The 15,785-nt window shown below is 34.8% G+C and overlaps 1 protein-coding gene across 6 annotated transcripts in view; it reads right to left on the bottom strand.

Annotated features, from left to right (window-relative positions):
- LOC126974770 (plasma membrane calcium-transporting ATPase 3) overlaps window positions 1-15,785 on the bottom strand; it is a 221,106-nt gene that overhangs the window by 139,475 nt on the left and 65,846 nt on the right. Inside the window, exon 1 of one of the 6 annotated variants that reach the window (XM_050822433.1) lies at window positions 9,944-10,280. The exons of the other annotated variants lie outside the window; for them this stretch is intronic. The gene's annotated coding sequence lies outside the window, so the exon portion shown is untranslated. Of the gene's footprint in view, window positions 1-9,943; window positions 10,281-15,785 lie in introns of those variants that run through there. 6 annotated transcript variants of the gene reach the window in all.

Here is a 15,785-nt window from a genome sequence, read left to right as displayed (position 1 = left end):
TATATACACAAGAGTTATTGAGTATAGTAGATGCATCAATCCACACATACCGTAAATAAATAGGTGCAGAGGAGATGAAGAGACGTTTCATCGGCCTCAAGGCAGAACCTGCAAGTTCTTTCGTTTTTTATTCCGACCACACTGATGTACTAATTTGGCGATAGTGCCCAGTCAGCATCCTGGTGAATATGCATAGGTTTTTCCTGCTCAATGATAGGGCGAAACTAACATAGTTCACGCATCAAATACGTTGGTGGTAGAACGGTATAATGGTGCGGTGCAGGTTGGGAAATATCTTTTGACTCTCATACCTTAGGATTTTAAAACTACATATCTAGATAACTATATACATATAATTTTAGTAAGTTTTGAAATAGTGTTTTGAATTTCAATAGATGTAAATACTCATAACAGTTGAACAACGTTAACAATCGGTAATTTTTAGCATTATTAGCATAAGGCAAGGATGGGAGTATAATCTGCACATTTCAAATTATCTGTCCTACTTTCAGACTAGGCACACTTTTACCTACCTCGATGATCCCTATGGAGATAGAATCCAGAGTACAGGACTAGCCCTAAAACGACTTGTATAACTAGAGATAACCTAAACAAATGGGCAGCCACTACAATTCCGCGGTTCCTATCTGGCGCGCGTGCGTGGGCGCTGTGTGAGTCACGCGCCAAGATGGCGGACAACAATCGCTAATTATCGACACCGGCGTCTGTTTGTTGTACTGTACATTATATTTTTTTATACACAACACAATTCGTAAACTTCCTCTGATAATGGAGCGCTCGCCGTAAATATTTCAGCTAGGCAAATTAGGTTGTGATATGTTGATCTAAACGCTGGCTATTCTCGTCTCTCAGTCAGGTAATATTTTGCGTAATATTAAAAGAGCAGAGAGATTTGCTTTCATTTTGATTGATATGAGATTGCTACATCAAAGTTACGATAAATATGTCTAACCTATAAATCCTCATACTTAAAATGCTTTCTAGACTAATAGATCGGATGTAACACAAATAAAATTTAAAACAAAAACTTATGAACGATGCGGGACTCGAACCCACCCCGATGAAGCCACAACCTGAGAATAGAAAAAAGCGTACAAGATTTATGACGATACGACTCGAACGATTAGCTCAGTTGGAAGAGCAAACGCGAGAGGTCGTGGGTTCGAGTCAAGCATCGTTCATAAAACTTTGTTTTCAATTTTTATTTGTGTATCCGAACTATTAGTCTAGAAAGCATTTTAAGTATATATAATATATATACGAAAAGGTTAACCATATTCATCTGACTCTAAAAAACTCTAATGTTTGATTCTTGGAATTCATAATTTCTTGAATGGAAACGATTTTGCGCGAATAAAAACTCACCATAGAAATAAATCAAATAAGTTTATTTTGTGTGCTAAGCCTTCAGACCTAGTTTCATTCAGTCAGAGCTATTTATAGACCCCTTGTCTAGTAATTAACACTTAAAATCTCAGACATCTTCATAGACGAAGGTCGCCAACCTTAATTAAGAGTTCAAACCGAGTTACCTCATGCCGTTCAGTGGTGATGCTTGAAATGATGTCATATTATCTCACAACCCTTGACCTCAAAGAAGTGATTCATTGCTAGAGATAAGTCACATATTATGATGTTAAAAATAATTATGTAGATTGATAAACATTATATACTATAATATTCATGGACTGGCTATATACCGCACATCGTATTTTTTTTTACGAAAATAAGGGAAGAAACGAGCAGGACTTTCAGCTGATGGGAATTGATGCGCCATGCAAATTACAATGCAGTGCCGCTCAGGATTCTTGAAAAACCCTGATTCTTAGCGGCACTACAATTGCGCTCGTCACCTTGAGACATAAGATGTTAAGTCTCATTTGCCCAGTAATTTCACTAGCTACTAGCGCCCTCAGACCGAAACACAATAATTACACATTACTGCTTCACGACAGAAATAGGCGCCGTTACCCGTAATCTAGCCGGCATCCTGTGAAAAGGAGCCTCTCACTTGTAAAATATATAATATATACTGGTAGTATATTATATCAGTGTGTCCGAAAGGAAGTAAAATAAGTGAACCACTGCTATGAACGGAACCCACGGGAGACGGAGTTGCAGGATTGGGGATCCTCTAGTATTTCATCAGCAGATTTTTTATAATTATTAAGCCCTTCTCCCCGTCGTTAGCAGAAGTAAGCAAAGATTTTACCAATGATTTTGTAAACACTAGTATTATATATATTCCCCTGGCAATTTCCCTATCCGGGGACGGCCCTTCTGATACTAGATTTAAGTCATTGCTGGCGTTAGGCCTAGCATCATCCTGTCTTTGTCAATGGTTCTAGGCCATGTAGTTTGTGGGCGGGATCTCCCTCTATTGCCCTCGTCCAAATCCATGACTCGTTTCGTCATGTGACGTTCGTCCCTGCGCCTTACATGCCCATACCAGCCAAATCAGCCTTCCTGCATTTTATGATATATAGCTGCAATTTTAAAGGTGCCTCGGATATACTCATTCCGAATTTTGTCTGACCGAGTAACACCTCCAGGCCAACGCAACATTTTAATTTTTTGTGCGTCACACTTTCTCATACCCCAGTATTCGGATCCGCGGAGCAAAGCTGTTCTCACTGCTCGTTTGTACACATTGCCCTTGGGTTTTATTGGCATTTTACGTAAGCACTAGTATTGTTCTTTTATATAAATATATGTATGGGGTCGAAGCAAATCACATAAATAATATCGATACAAGTCTTCTTCCCTCTTAGTCCTTGAATACGTTGCACTTTAATATTTGCAGACATAACCATGTAAGTAAGATATTGGTGACGTAATATTCATCCAGACACCATTCCTCATTTCATCAATAATAAGCAAACCAAAGACTCTTCGCCATCTTTCGTGTTTACGTAATACTTCAATGGTCCCGTTCCGGCTGTTAAGCAGACATTACATTTTAAACATTAGCGGAATGTCAACGGTAATTTTAGTACCTACCCACATTTTTTGGCTGTTGTAAATTTTGTATTGTTCACAATACATTAAATAAACCTTTGCCTAAAAAACCGTTACCTAATGGTAAGCAATCTCTTCGTACATAACAGGAGTCACTCGAGCGTTGCCGCCGAACGCGCTTCATTTTTCACAGTTTTTCGAAGCCATTTGGATTTGCCTTCCAGATGTTAGCAATCAGTATATCGCAGGCAGCCACAGTAATAAAAGTAGTGTAGTCGAAGAGCAGTGATACGACACATTGGGATTTCTTGGAGGTTAATGCTTAGATATGAGCATCATGGGGCTTATGTAAGCATGGTTAAATTTTCCCACTCCGCGACCCCAATAAGAGGTCGTTAGAGGAAACAAGTTTCTTCCGGCACTGATCGACGGTTTTTTTAGAGAAACCTGCCTGGCTTCTATCGTCAGCATAAGACAGGAGGAATCCAACATTATTGTGATGTGTTTTATAGTGGATCCTGTTTATCCTGTTTGCGCCTTTAAAATTATTAAAAGATGCTTGCGAGCAAGCAATACACTGAGAAATAAAATTAGTTATCAACTATTTCCTAAACTCGTCTGGCAGGTAGATCAACGAATTGTTTATCTATTAAGTACATATATTCAATACGAGCAAGTCAAGACTGACTTCTAGTAAACTACCTAATAAAGATTAGATTCTAACTTAAGAACCACTGCAGTCTTTCATTACATCATAATGCCTGAAATGTTTGATGATCCTAATACAATAGTAGGTTTAATTTGGTCATTTAGAATAGTGCTGTGATCAAGGAATGCCAGGTATTGGTGACTGATTTGTATGTGTTGTTTTGTTCTAAGTTTCCCCTTGTTAAATTCTTAAGCAATCTGAGCCTCCGCTTATATGATGGATTTAATGTGAGATGGCCGTCACGCATACCACGTGAGGTGACGTCATAGTCTACGGTCACTAGTTTTCTATTCCCGTTCTGTGACGCACGCCGCTGTGACGCTCAGCATTCACTTTTTCAGGAGTATTTATACCTACCCCCGAGCTATAGTGTAATTAATAGCATCTGGAGCTTCGTCACGGCCCACGGGTAATGGGCGTCTAGTCGACATATCTCACGGGAGCTTGTCGCATGACTCCCCCCCGCACCGCGACTTCGCCGCCCCCCTGTCGCCTGCAGTACTCTGCCAAATAACTTCGGCCGTATTGCCAATTAACGTAACTCGCTGCACTCGCATAGTGTTTTTGTAAATAGTTCGTACTAGATATGATGAATATAACTATCAACCAATCAATTTAACTAATATTTAAAATCAACCATTAATTCAATAAATAAACTTACCATTATTGAATAAAAATATCATAATTCATATAATATTATTATAACATTAAAGTAAAACATTACCAACATAATTTTTAATATTGTGGTTAGAAATCTTTGGTTCCGGATTTTCCAATTGAAACATAATTAAAAATATTGTAAATATTGTGGTTAGTTCATTTCATAAATAATATTAAAATAATTTAATAAAGTAGGAACATAATTTTATTTATACTCATAATTTTACCAAGGTAATAAAATGTTTTTTCAACACACTTTAATAGCTTGTTGATGCACTAATTAAATAATAAAAAGTACAATGTACTTAATAATACCTTATATTAAGTATTATATTAATAAACTAGTGGACCCAACAGACGTTGTCCTGTACATACGTCTTAAATTTACAAAATCTGTCCAACCGTTAAGAGGAGTTCTTATTTATATGGATGGAGAGAATTATATTATATGGACGGAATTGAGAATCTAAACCAATCTCAAATTCACTGAAACAAACAAAAAAATCATCAAAATCGGTCCAGCCGTTTAGGAGGTAGTTTGTGAATCTAAACCATTCTCGAATCCACCTGAAGACACACACCAATCTCAAATTCACTGGAACACATAAAAATATCATCAAAATCGGTCCAGCCGTTTAGGAGGTAGTTCAGTGACATACACATTCACAGAAGAATTATATATATAAAGTAATTTAAAGTATTATATATAATAATTATCTTGATCAAGATAAATTATAAATAATATTTAAATCAAAGATTCTATCAGAATACCCCATTTTATCATGATTTTAATCAGAGCCTATCTAAGGATCCTATTTCCTAGTCATATCTAATTTGACATAGTTCCTGAAAAACATTCCAAGCCACAAACATCACATTTTAAGGAATTAGTGTTTAAAGTTTAATAAATTAGTGTATTCCATAATTGGGTTGGGATATGTATGATATATATATAAAAAACGTTACAAACCACAATCACATGGAAATTGAGTTCAGAAAACTGGTCATGTTATTCATATTAACAGACTGACAAAAAATTGCAGCCCTACTGTCACTCTTTAAATGACAACATGACTATATATATATTTTAAAGAGTGACAGTAGGGCTGCCATTTTTTGTCGTTAATATGAATCACATAACCAGTTTTGTGTTCTTAACTCAATTTCGACATGACTGTGGTGTGTAACGTTTTTCTGGAATTTCATCCGATTGTTACAATATTACATACAAATATTAACCATATTCAAAACGATATTTATAAATATTAAAGGATTCCTTGAGTTCCAATGAATTAAGTAAATAGATTTAAGAGGGGATCCAACAGGTGATGCCAGAATTAAGTTCCTAAAATTTACTAATAATTTCTTCTGTTTTAATTTTGTATTTTGTAAATGACTATGTCCCTCTTTCATATTATTCAAGTAAAATACGGAGGTCGTGACTGTCAGGTTCACTAGTAATGGACACATTGTACATTACTCAGAAAAACCTTAATTTAATATCATAAAACTGTGTCACTGTGCATCAAAAGTTTTCAACCCATCTAATCTTGGCCCATTAAAGGGGAAATATTGCCATTTTTACGACAGAAAGCAGAGCATACTCCATTTAGGAATAAGATACAATTTTTATTGCCAGCAACAAATAGTTAATTATTGTTGTGGCAACTACAAAATCTATATGACGATCTGGCACACTGCCCAGTGGTTGAAATGAGGTTTCTAGGGGAAAAACATTTAGCCTTCATTATTAACTAGCAATACACTTGAACCTAGATATCAGTGAAGTTGTTATCACTCTATTTTATAAGCTACATGGTCAATTTAAATAGATTGATCATATTTCAAAATTGATCAACCTTCTGAAAAACAATACAATCTAGCTATATTTTAATATATATATTAATCCAGTGTCCTGATGTTTGCTTCCAGTGAACTAAGCTAATGAACAGATTTTAAAACGGAATACATCACGGAGTGCAGTTTCGTTTAGAGATAAGACAGTTTATATTTCAATATGGGACCCATAATTATTTTTATTTCCAATATTTGTTTTGTATGGACATATTTTCTATGAGAGAATTTATTGACACACAGTTTGACAGTTTTCACAAATTTTATCGTTATATATTATATCGTATGATGTTCCTTAGGATAAGTCACACTATTTGACTATAGTCACTATAGTTGTACTTACGTATTTATAATAAATAAATAAATTATTATACACTTCCAGGCAGTTTGATTGTTGAGATAATCTGAAGTTGAATAGTTCTTAATTTATTGGAGTTTTCATACATATTGATGTCTATCTGTCTGTCTATTACTAGTGTGATCATCATTAAGCAATTTTAGGGTAATTGAACTTGCTTGACTACATTTTCAATATCCAGTAGTAGGTTAAATTTAAATTAATTTTGATAACAGTCAGAATATTCAAATTTGCAATAGGTACTATCTTTTATTGCCTATTAATGATTTGGTAGGCAGGTACTCAGTTTCTCTTGCAAGGAGCATGGTCTATTTTGTAATTTCATTCAAGTTGTAAACAGTGTGTGATTCATTCAATTGTATGAAACATGCAGTCATTGATAGGTTGACAAAGGACAGCTCATTACTTTAAAAAAAACAGAGATAGGTGAAATCCACTACTTTTTAAGCAACTGTTTGTTCACTTTCAAACTGAGCCGGATTGTACTTTGTCGGTATTCACCACACTGTAATTACTACTAATTCAAACTTATGTCAAATGATTGCATGTTTCCTACTAAACTAAATTTAAATTTTTCTTTAGGCAGTCCCGGCTCTTATTACATAGTATTTACATCTTCTTTGTTGTAAGAACCTTAAGATTGCCAAGAATATCACAAACTCCATTTAATAAGAGGATGATATACCAAAGGAAGTGTGAATCATGACTTAGAGATAGATGAGATAATTTTAAGGTGTCATATAACTATATATATTATGTATATGGAATACAAATATTTTTGCAGGTTAACGGGCTGTTTCATGGGCTGTGGGCATCACAGATTAAGCAAGAGAAGGTGTGACTAAGCTTCTAAGTACATTATTATAGCTGCATTCAACAAAATGAATTATTGTATCCATCCATCCTGATTATGGTCTTAAATATTTTTTTTTTATAAAATTAATTAATCTTACATTAATTTGTATAATACTATTACTCCATTCTGACACCAATTCTCTGGCGTAGGCCTATATATTTACTATTTTCTTATTTTGTGGACACAAATGATGTGATCATTTGTCAATTGAGCCGTGGGAATATAAAAAGCACTAATACAAAATTAGTTATGGAACCTATAGCTTTTTTTTTTTAGAAAAAGTCAAGACAAGTGAGACATTGACTTGATGGTAAGTGCCCACTGCAATGAAGTTACCCTCAGAATTCTTGATTGAACCTGGTCCGAAGAATGTTAGGTCTCATTAGCCCAGTAATTTCACTAGCTACAGTAGCATGCTCACTGAAACAAAACCTACACATCCTTGCTTGGCGGCATAAAAAGTGCTATGGTGGTGTACCCACTTAGCCAGCATACTGTGCAAAGAAGCCTCCCATAATAATGATGACTAAAATAATTCTAATCACTCTTATATGCTTTCAATGTTTAACTATATTATTGGTAATCAAGGGCTACCTTTCACGGCTTTGGGAGCTTTTTGGGTTGGCTGAATAATTTACCATCTCAGCTCCTCAGGAAAGTTACTCAAACCAAACCCACTACACCATGACACCTTTTTAAAATGGATGCTTGTGTAAAGGGCCATGACCTGTTAACCAGAAGTTCTTGTATGTAATATTGATAGTGTGAGTTTCAACAGTTATTAAGGAAGCTTATTTTGGGTCTGTTGACATCCACTCATCTCTGAGTAGTATTAATTATGTAGCTCCTGGGTGTGCTGCCTTATTACTGATGCAGGCCATCCAGACGGGAGGGGGAACATTCATTCTGTTCCAATTACAATCATCTCTTAGCCCTATCTCAGTAGCATCGATACCCCTTGAACTATAGATACCTATGATCCAGTGCACAATGGATTTGCAGTTATCACAGTTTGTAGAGCATGTAGTACGGATTTGCATCCATAAGGCTCCAAATGAAGTATTACTTTAACTTTCATGGTGTTGCTGTTTAAACTTTAATAATGTCCATGCATTCTGCTCAGGACATCATGTCAGCTCCCAGTGATACAGCTATATTTATGTTTAGATCTTCAGAAACACTTCATATCCTGTGCCAGGTCTTGTTTTTGAGCCATCATTGAAAATCCTCACACCTTTTATGTCAAGACCATCATTTTAATCTTTCTACAGCTGTGTTTTACATTTCTTTTAAACAATATACTCTATGTACTTTGGAAACATGTCACTTAATCACTACACTAAGGCAGTGTTGAAACCGATTTTTAAATACATAAAATGTATGATTGTATTATTAATATCTATTAATCAATATATTAATATTATAAAGAGAAAAAATAATTTATTTTTGTTTCAAATAAATAAACTCAAAAACAACTTGATGGAATTTAATGATGTTTCAATCTTAATCAGAAAGATATCTTCGTTTATTTAAATTATGAAGGACCCAATATTATTGCAGCAATGTAAAAATAGTTGAAAGCCAAAATGCTGCAAATGCTTTTCAACGTTTAGCAAGCAGGTGATGTAATAACACAACATAATTATTCTACAACACAAAATTAGAAGAAAGTTGTATTAACTTTCTATTCTGCATCAGATTTGACTAAATTTAATTAAGTATCTAATAATTAATTTATTATTACTTACTATTATTACTATATATTACTATTACTACTTACAGAAATATTGTGCATCATGCACAGTTATAAATGCTGCCATTGGCCATGGTATGCAATTCCATATTGCATTGATCTTTGAATTGCTCAAACAATGCAATATAGTATTGCAATATGAAATATACTTACTTAACAATAAGATTTTTTATTAATGTATTCCAAAATAACTTGTTTTAATATAATTAAAGATAGTATTTTATAATACCTGAGGAATAGTAACTGATAAAAATTACCAATAAGAATAGTCAAGTTGCTATAAAATACACCTTGTGTAGAGTATCATAAGGGTTATATTATATTATCATCATTTGTTTTTCAAATAGAAATTATAACTAATTTTAATTATGTTCCAATTGCGAATTTATGGAACCTAGCTTTGTAAAAGTCATTATTAAATGCAAACATATACTATTTATATCTTTCGACCACGAAGCCGGTTTGTCTGGTCGTCGATAATGCTTGAGTACCTACCTACCTATTTATTTTTACCCGTTACGTATTCACAGCTGTCTAACTATCGCCTGGCTGCTAACCAAAAGACAACGTTATTTCAAACAATTTGTTAAAAATTTACGGTCTATATTAAACTAATAAATAACCCGCCGACTAATCAGACTTGACTGAATTTGGTACACAACTTTCCAACAGTTTTCAACGCAAGATGTTGGTGGTCACATTAGGTACCTACCTACCCAAATAGAATAAATTAGATAAAAACCAAAAGCGTATATCCAAAAAGCTTCGTCTTACCTTTTTCGTTGTCAGATGCAGGTGGAGTCGTATTAACTGATATATTTCTCCAGATACAAAAATATCACACAATTTTGCACTTTTAGTAACGCGAGTACACAGGGCGTGCAATCACTTTTTCACAGCCGGCAGTGGGTATGGGTAATAACTATGAAAGGCAGGTCACACGTAAGATAGAAAAACACAGATTACACTACTTATAAATCAATGATTTCCAACAAAATCTATAGCTTATCGAAAACGAAAAACGCGCCAACTGTCAAACTAAAACACTACAAGCACCAACACGCCGCGCTACTGCGCGGTCCGAGTCCGCTTTGCTGACTGGTGGTGGTGGGGCTTCAGTCGGAAATCGGAACAGTGTGTCCGACAACTACTCGCCTCTCTACAATGCGGAGTATACACACTATACGATTTTAAGCGAAATGCTCTGTCTACACGTTACGATAATCTCTACGCTACCGCATGCTTATAATATGTCGCATTATACTTCACGTTTATATATAAATAAATTATTAGGCTACATACTCATATCGCTATCTTATAATTATTATTGACAAATAAAGAAGTTTAATTCTGACGTTATCTATATCTCAGTGCGACAAAATTAGATAACTGCTCGAACGAGTCTCTAGCGGCAAGGTAATCCAACCAGGAAAAGAGATCGAAGCTAAGCACAAAAACAGAACTGGCGAATCAACATCTTTATTCGTTCGAGTTATAGCATCGACAACCACGCATGCGTCAACACGAAGTAGGTTTACGTCAGTGAATGTGAATGACATGTTCTGCGCTTGTAGCCCGAAGCGATATGCTTGCGGCCGATCGATTGTAAAAGAAATGTTTATGTCTTCACTCTTCACAATCACTGAACATAGCATTGGAATTAGAGGTAGGTATTTAAACTTTGCGCCGAGTACCTACTCAATGCATTTGTAAATTATTATATTATAAGCTGTAGGTACACAAAGATGTAATTTTGTTATAAATAATGATTTTGCAGAAAACTTTTTTGTTTAAGTTATGGTACTACAAATACTATGTAAGTAAGTATTACAAGTTGAAAGAGCAAAGAGGCTTACGATAAAGAAGAATAATTTAAAGTGTTAAAAGTTTTTTCTCCTGTTTGTAATAAATATGAATTCAAGATTTTTATTTCAGCTGTAATGGAATGATATAAAAAGTCGTAAATTCATTTCCTTTCCTTTCAAATTACAAGTCCACGGATAATTTATCAAATTTCTAGTTTTAAAAAGTTTAAAAAAAAAGTTTTTGTGTACTTAAGTTCGCATACAAGAAGTTAAGCATTGTGTAAAACAAATTGAATAATTTAATGCTGACTGCACGAGCTCCTGTTGTCGCCACGTAGACGTTAATTTTTTATCTCCTTTATATACACCTGCGATCAGTCGTCAAAACTATATTCAGGTGATCCGTGATATGCAAGAGGTTGAGGTTTGGCGAGGTGGAGCCACTGCTCCAACTTGCCTTAGGTAGATAGCACATTGGCTCTCTTGATTCTTCTTATCTGATTAGGCTGCAAGAGCAGACTAAAGGGTTTGGTTGAGTTGTCAAACGGTACTTGTGGTTGGCAGAGTATCGTTGTACTTCGTCAATTATGGTTGGGATTTTCAGGTACCTACTCATAGATTTCCGAGGAAGCCCGCATAATCGGCAAAGATTGCTACATCTTTTTCTGTTGATTGGGGTAGGTCACTAGAAAATATGTTGTAGAGGACCAGACCAAGTACGGAACCTTGGGGTATCCTGGCCCTGCAGCTTAAAAGGGAAGATCTTATATCACGGAGCTTGTCTGAAAACTTTCTGTCACTGAGATAAGACTCCATCAGTAGGTAATAGGAGTGTGGAAGGTATATTTTAATTTTGCAGAGTAGTCCTTTAAGCCAAACCCGGTCGAAAGCTTGTAGTTCGTCGAGGAAAACAGCCGAACAGTATTCGTTCTTCTCCAGACATTGTCTTATTGTACAAAACACTCTGTGTATTTGCTCTATAGTGGAGTGGTGCTTCCAGATGCCAAGACGTTAATTTGACAAAGTTCCGTCCCTTTATCGATCTGTGGACATAGTGTTAGGGTTAAAAATATTCTTTGATTGTAACTTTGGCCCACACCAAGTTGTGCTCCTTTTAAGATTGACGTGAAATGTATTGAAAGGATCGGAGTATTGGGGGATTAAAAAATCAAGATATTTACTAAGGTTTACAAATGCATTCCCAGAAGTTAAGTTTTAATTTTTGATTCTTAATTTCAGGAATTATTTTTATTGATTATAAAGTGAAACGGTTATAAACTATAGCCTATAATTGAAATAATCCAAGTAGTAAATGTCAAAATGATTGCGTATTTGAAACCATTTTCGTCTGGTCCTTCATAAAATATGGTAGAGAGAGAGAAAGAGAAACTAAGTACATCAACACTCCATATACTTATAAGACTTTGTAAATCACTAGTGCTTAGTAAATTTAATTACGCTGATGTTATATATGGGCCTTGACTTCTCAGTAGAATTAGAAAAGCAATACAACGTATGCACGATTTTGGGAATGTTGGGACATTCTTGCTAGATCACATATTACTCCATATTTCATAAAAGCGATGTCCTAATTAAGGAATATCGCAGACGGTTACACCTAGCTACTCTTATCTTGGGATTTGCGACGCCAAAGACTCCAATATACCTAACTCTTTAATATGCTGATTTGGATAGACTTTGGGCTTCACAAGTCATGTTAAGCTTTCCAAAGCACTATACAGAGGTTTTTAGAGGTAATTTTAAATATAATGCGACTAAGTGTTGGAATAATATACCACCACTTATAAGAAACTCGAAAACAGTGTTTGTATTTTTTTTTATAAAAACCTTATATGTACCTACCGAGTACAATAACCAACTTTAGTCGCAGATACACTGTACCCTACTTAAATATAAATAATTATATTTTTGTTCTATCACATTTAATATATTTATAGTATACTAGCTGACCCGACAGATGCTGTTCTGTCAATAGAAAAAAAAATGCACCTAAGTACTTAATCGGGAATAAGTCTAAAGCCATCGGAAACTAATGATTTTATAATATGAAGTAATAAACTGCTAAGGGTTGATATCGTATATGTGTAAACAGCTTTTACCTTACCGCTTTATAATTGCGAATTTTTAAAGTTTTAAATGGATATAGTATGTTATCCTTATGAGATACACATATGCCATTGCCGACTTTTCTGTAGAACTATATAAGGCACACAATTCCATCATACATTATTTTGTTTTATCTCAATAGGTTTAGACAGCGTTTCGTTGAAAGATCCTAGACGACTTATTTTACGACACCTCCAAAAAATAGCGTTAATGTATACAAAATATTAAGCACGAAAACTAAACAAATTATATACTTTATATTTTTGCTGCCTGTATTAATACATGTAAATAATTAATAATATAATTTAGAATAGTTATTTGTTCAACAAGTGAGCAGTTATTTTTTTGCTGCGAGTGCTGACTTTAAATCACGAATTGGCGAAGTAGTTTTCTTCAGAAGTTAATTCTTATATAGATTACTAAGGTAGTGAGTGATTTAAAGGCACGAGACAAAAAAAAATTGCTCTCGTGTGAAACATACAACTTTTCATCTCGACTAGCGAGAAAAGTGTTATAGGTTATTGTAAGAGAAACAATTAAGATAATAATTTTTTGTGACAATGAGATAATACGCTAGGCTAAGATGAGTTTAGGAACGCAACGGATCGCATTGTTTATTTTATTTTTTATTTTATTTAACGCGGCGTAATTCCCAGATATATGGTCACGTGGGGTTCGAAATTTAAATCACTTTGCCTCACGCTCGCAGCAAAACGCGCTTTTGCTGCGAGATTTCACGTAGCAATAGCGCCCTTTTCGTGCTGGAGAGGTGAAAACATATTTTAAACTTGTAATACTATTACTTATTGTAATATTTGGGAAATAAAGATATTATTATTATTATACTAAAACCTTTCTCGAGAATCACGCTATCCATTGGTGAAACAGACCAACGCAGCGGAGGCCTTTATTTTTGATGTGTAGTTGATTACGTATATATGTTTACAGCATTATTTTTAATATGAAACATGGCAGCCATGTAAGTGTTTCAATGTTTTAAATTTTGGTGTTTACTGGCACTACCCAGGTAGATGCTGAAAATCAGCACTGCAGCCAGTATTGGTTTACAGAACAAGCTGAGCATCGTTTCTTTTCTTTTGTCACAGCATATTTAGTTATGTTAGGATTAGGATAGGATATATTATTTAGTATTTAGATTGTAATTTTATGTGTGTGGCTTGAAATAAATTTTTCTTATTCTTATGTTGACTCGCTTAACTCTGGCATTCATAAGTAAGTATTGTTTGACCTACTTGAACAAATTACTTTTCGGTTTGAGTTGGTTGCATAACGTCAGACTTACTTAGCAGGTACGCTAAAGTAAGTTAAAGTATACGTTCACGATGTCTTCTTCAACACAACTTATGTTAATTAAGCAAGAAGCTGCTATTATAAGCTGCATTAGTCTATTGCCTCTGCCTATAGTTACATTCTCAACAAAGTCAATTTCAGTGATTTTTGACAGGATAGGATGACTATATTGTACCCGCAGCTTTGTCTGCATTGCCGCTCAAGATTCTAGAAAAAAAAATCTTAGCAGCACTACAATTGCACTCGTGATCATGAGACATAAGATGTTAAGTCTCATTTGCCTCATTACACATTACTACTTACAATTAAAATCTTAATGCAGATCACAGAATATATCTACTTAATAAGTTTCAACAGTACGTTCTTATAGTTTCGGGAAAAAGTGGCTGTGACATACGGACGGACAGACAGATAGACATAACGAATCTATAAGGGCTCCGGTTTCTGCCATTTGTCTACGGAACCCTAAATAGCAATTCTTGACCTGGCTTTGACTTTGATGCCTTTCGTATCTCTTAAGCCTCTAAGTAACCATGATACATGTTACAATACTATCATCTTATCATACAACAAAAATGTAACAAGTTTGAAAGTGAAAATGCATTATCACCTAAAATCAACACTAGTAAAAATTATATGTAGTACCCGCACACTTATCTGTACGTTCCACGAGCAATTATAACTCGTATATAACAATGTGTAGGAGATAATATTGCTTGCATAATCTGCAGGGTGTAAATATCTGTTATGCGGATGGTAGTGTCGCATAATCTATTAACGACGTGAGCCTTGAAGCGATTGGTAATCAAACAGTGCTTGATATCTAGCTGTTTATTATATAGGGCTTGCACCTATTACATAATATTTCAAATTTTAGTTTGCTACCATTAAAAAATTTTGCTTTCCTTAATATATATATTTCTTTTGTGCGTCTGTTGTAACTGAACTCCTCCTAAACGGCTGGACCGTTTTAATGAAACATTCTGTGTGTCTTCAGGAGAATTCGAGAATGGTTTAGATTCACAATTGAACTACCTCCTAAGCGATTGGAACGATTTTGATGATTTTTTTGTGTGTTCTAGTGAATTTGAGATTGGTTTAGATTCTCAATTCCGTTCATATAATACAATTCTCTTGCTCATGTTAGTGAAATCCTCCTAACGGTAGGACCGATTTTTCAAATTTAAGACGCGTGTACAGGACAACGTCTGTCGGGTCCACTAGTTTATATCTAAATATTTATCATGACGTAACCAAAAGGCCCAACGGAAGACCATTGTTGGTTTTCAAACCAGCAAACATGCTGTGTTCACGGACTAGTAAAAAAATAAGGACTCCGTGTCACCTTACATAACAGTGTAGCCTTACATAAC

The sequence above is a fragment of the Leptidea sinapis genome, chromosome 33 (assembly GCF_905404315.1).
Source record: "Leptidea sinapis chromosome 33, ilLepSina1.1, whole genome shotgun sequence".
Lineage (NCBI taxonomy): Eukaryota > Metazoa > Arthropoda > Insecta > Lepidoptera > Pieridae > Leptidea > Leptidea sinapis.
Note: the sequence above shows the minus strand (reverse complement) of the source record. Positions and strands in the feature narration are given on the sequence as shown.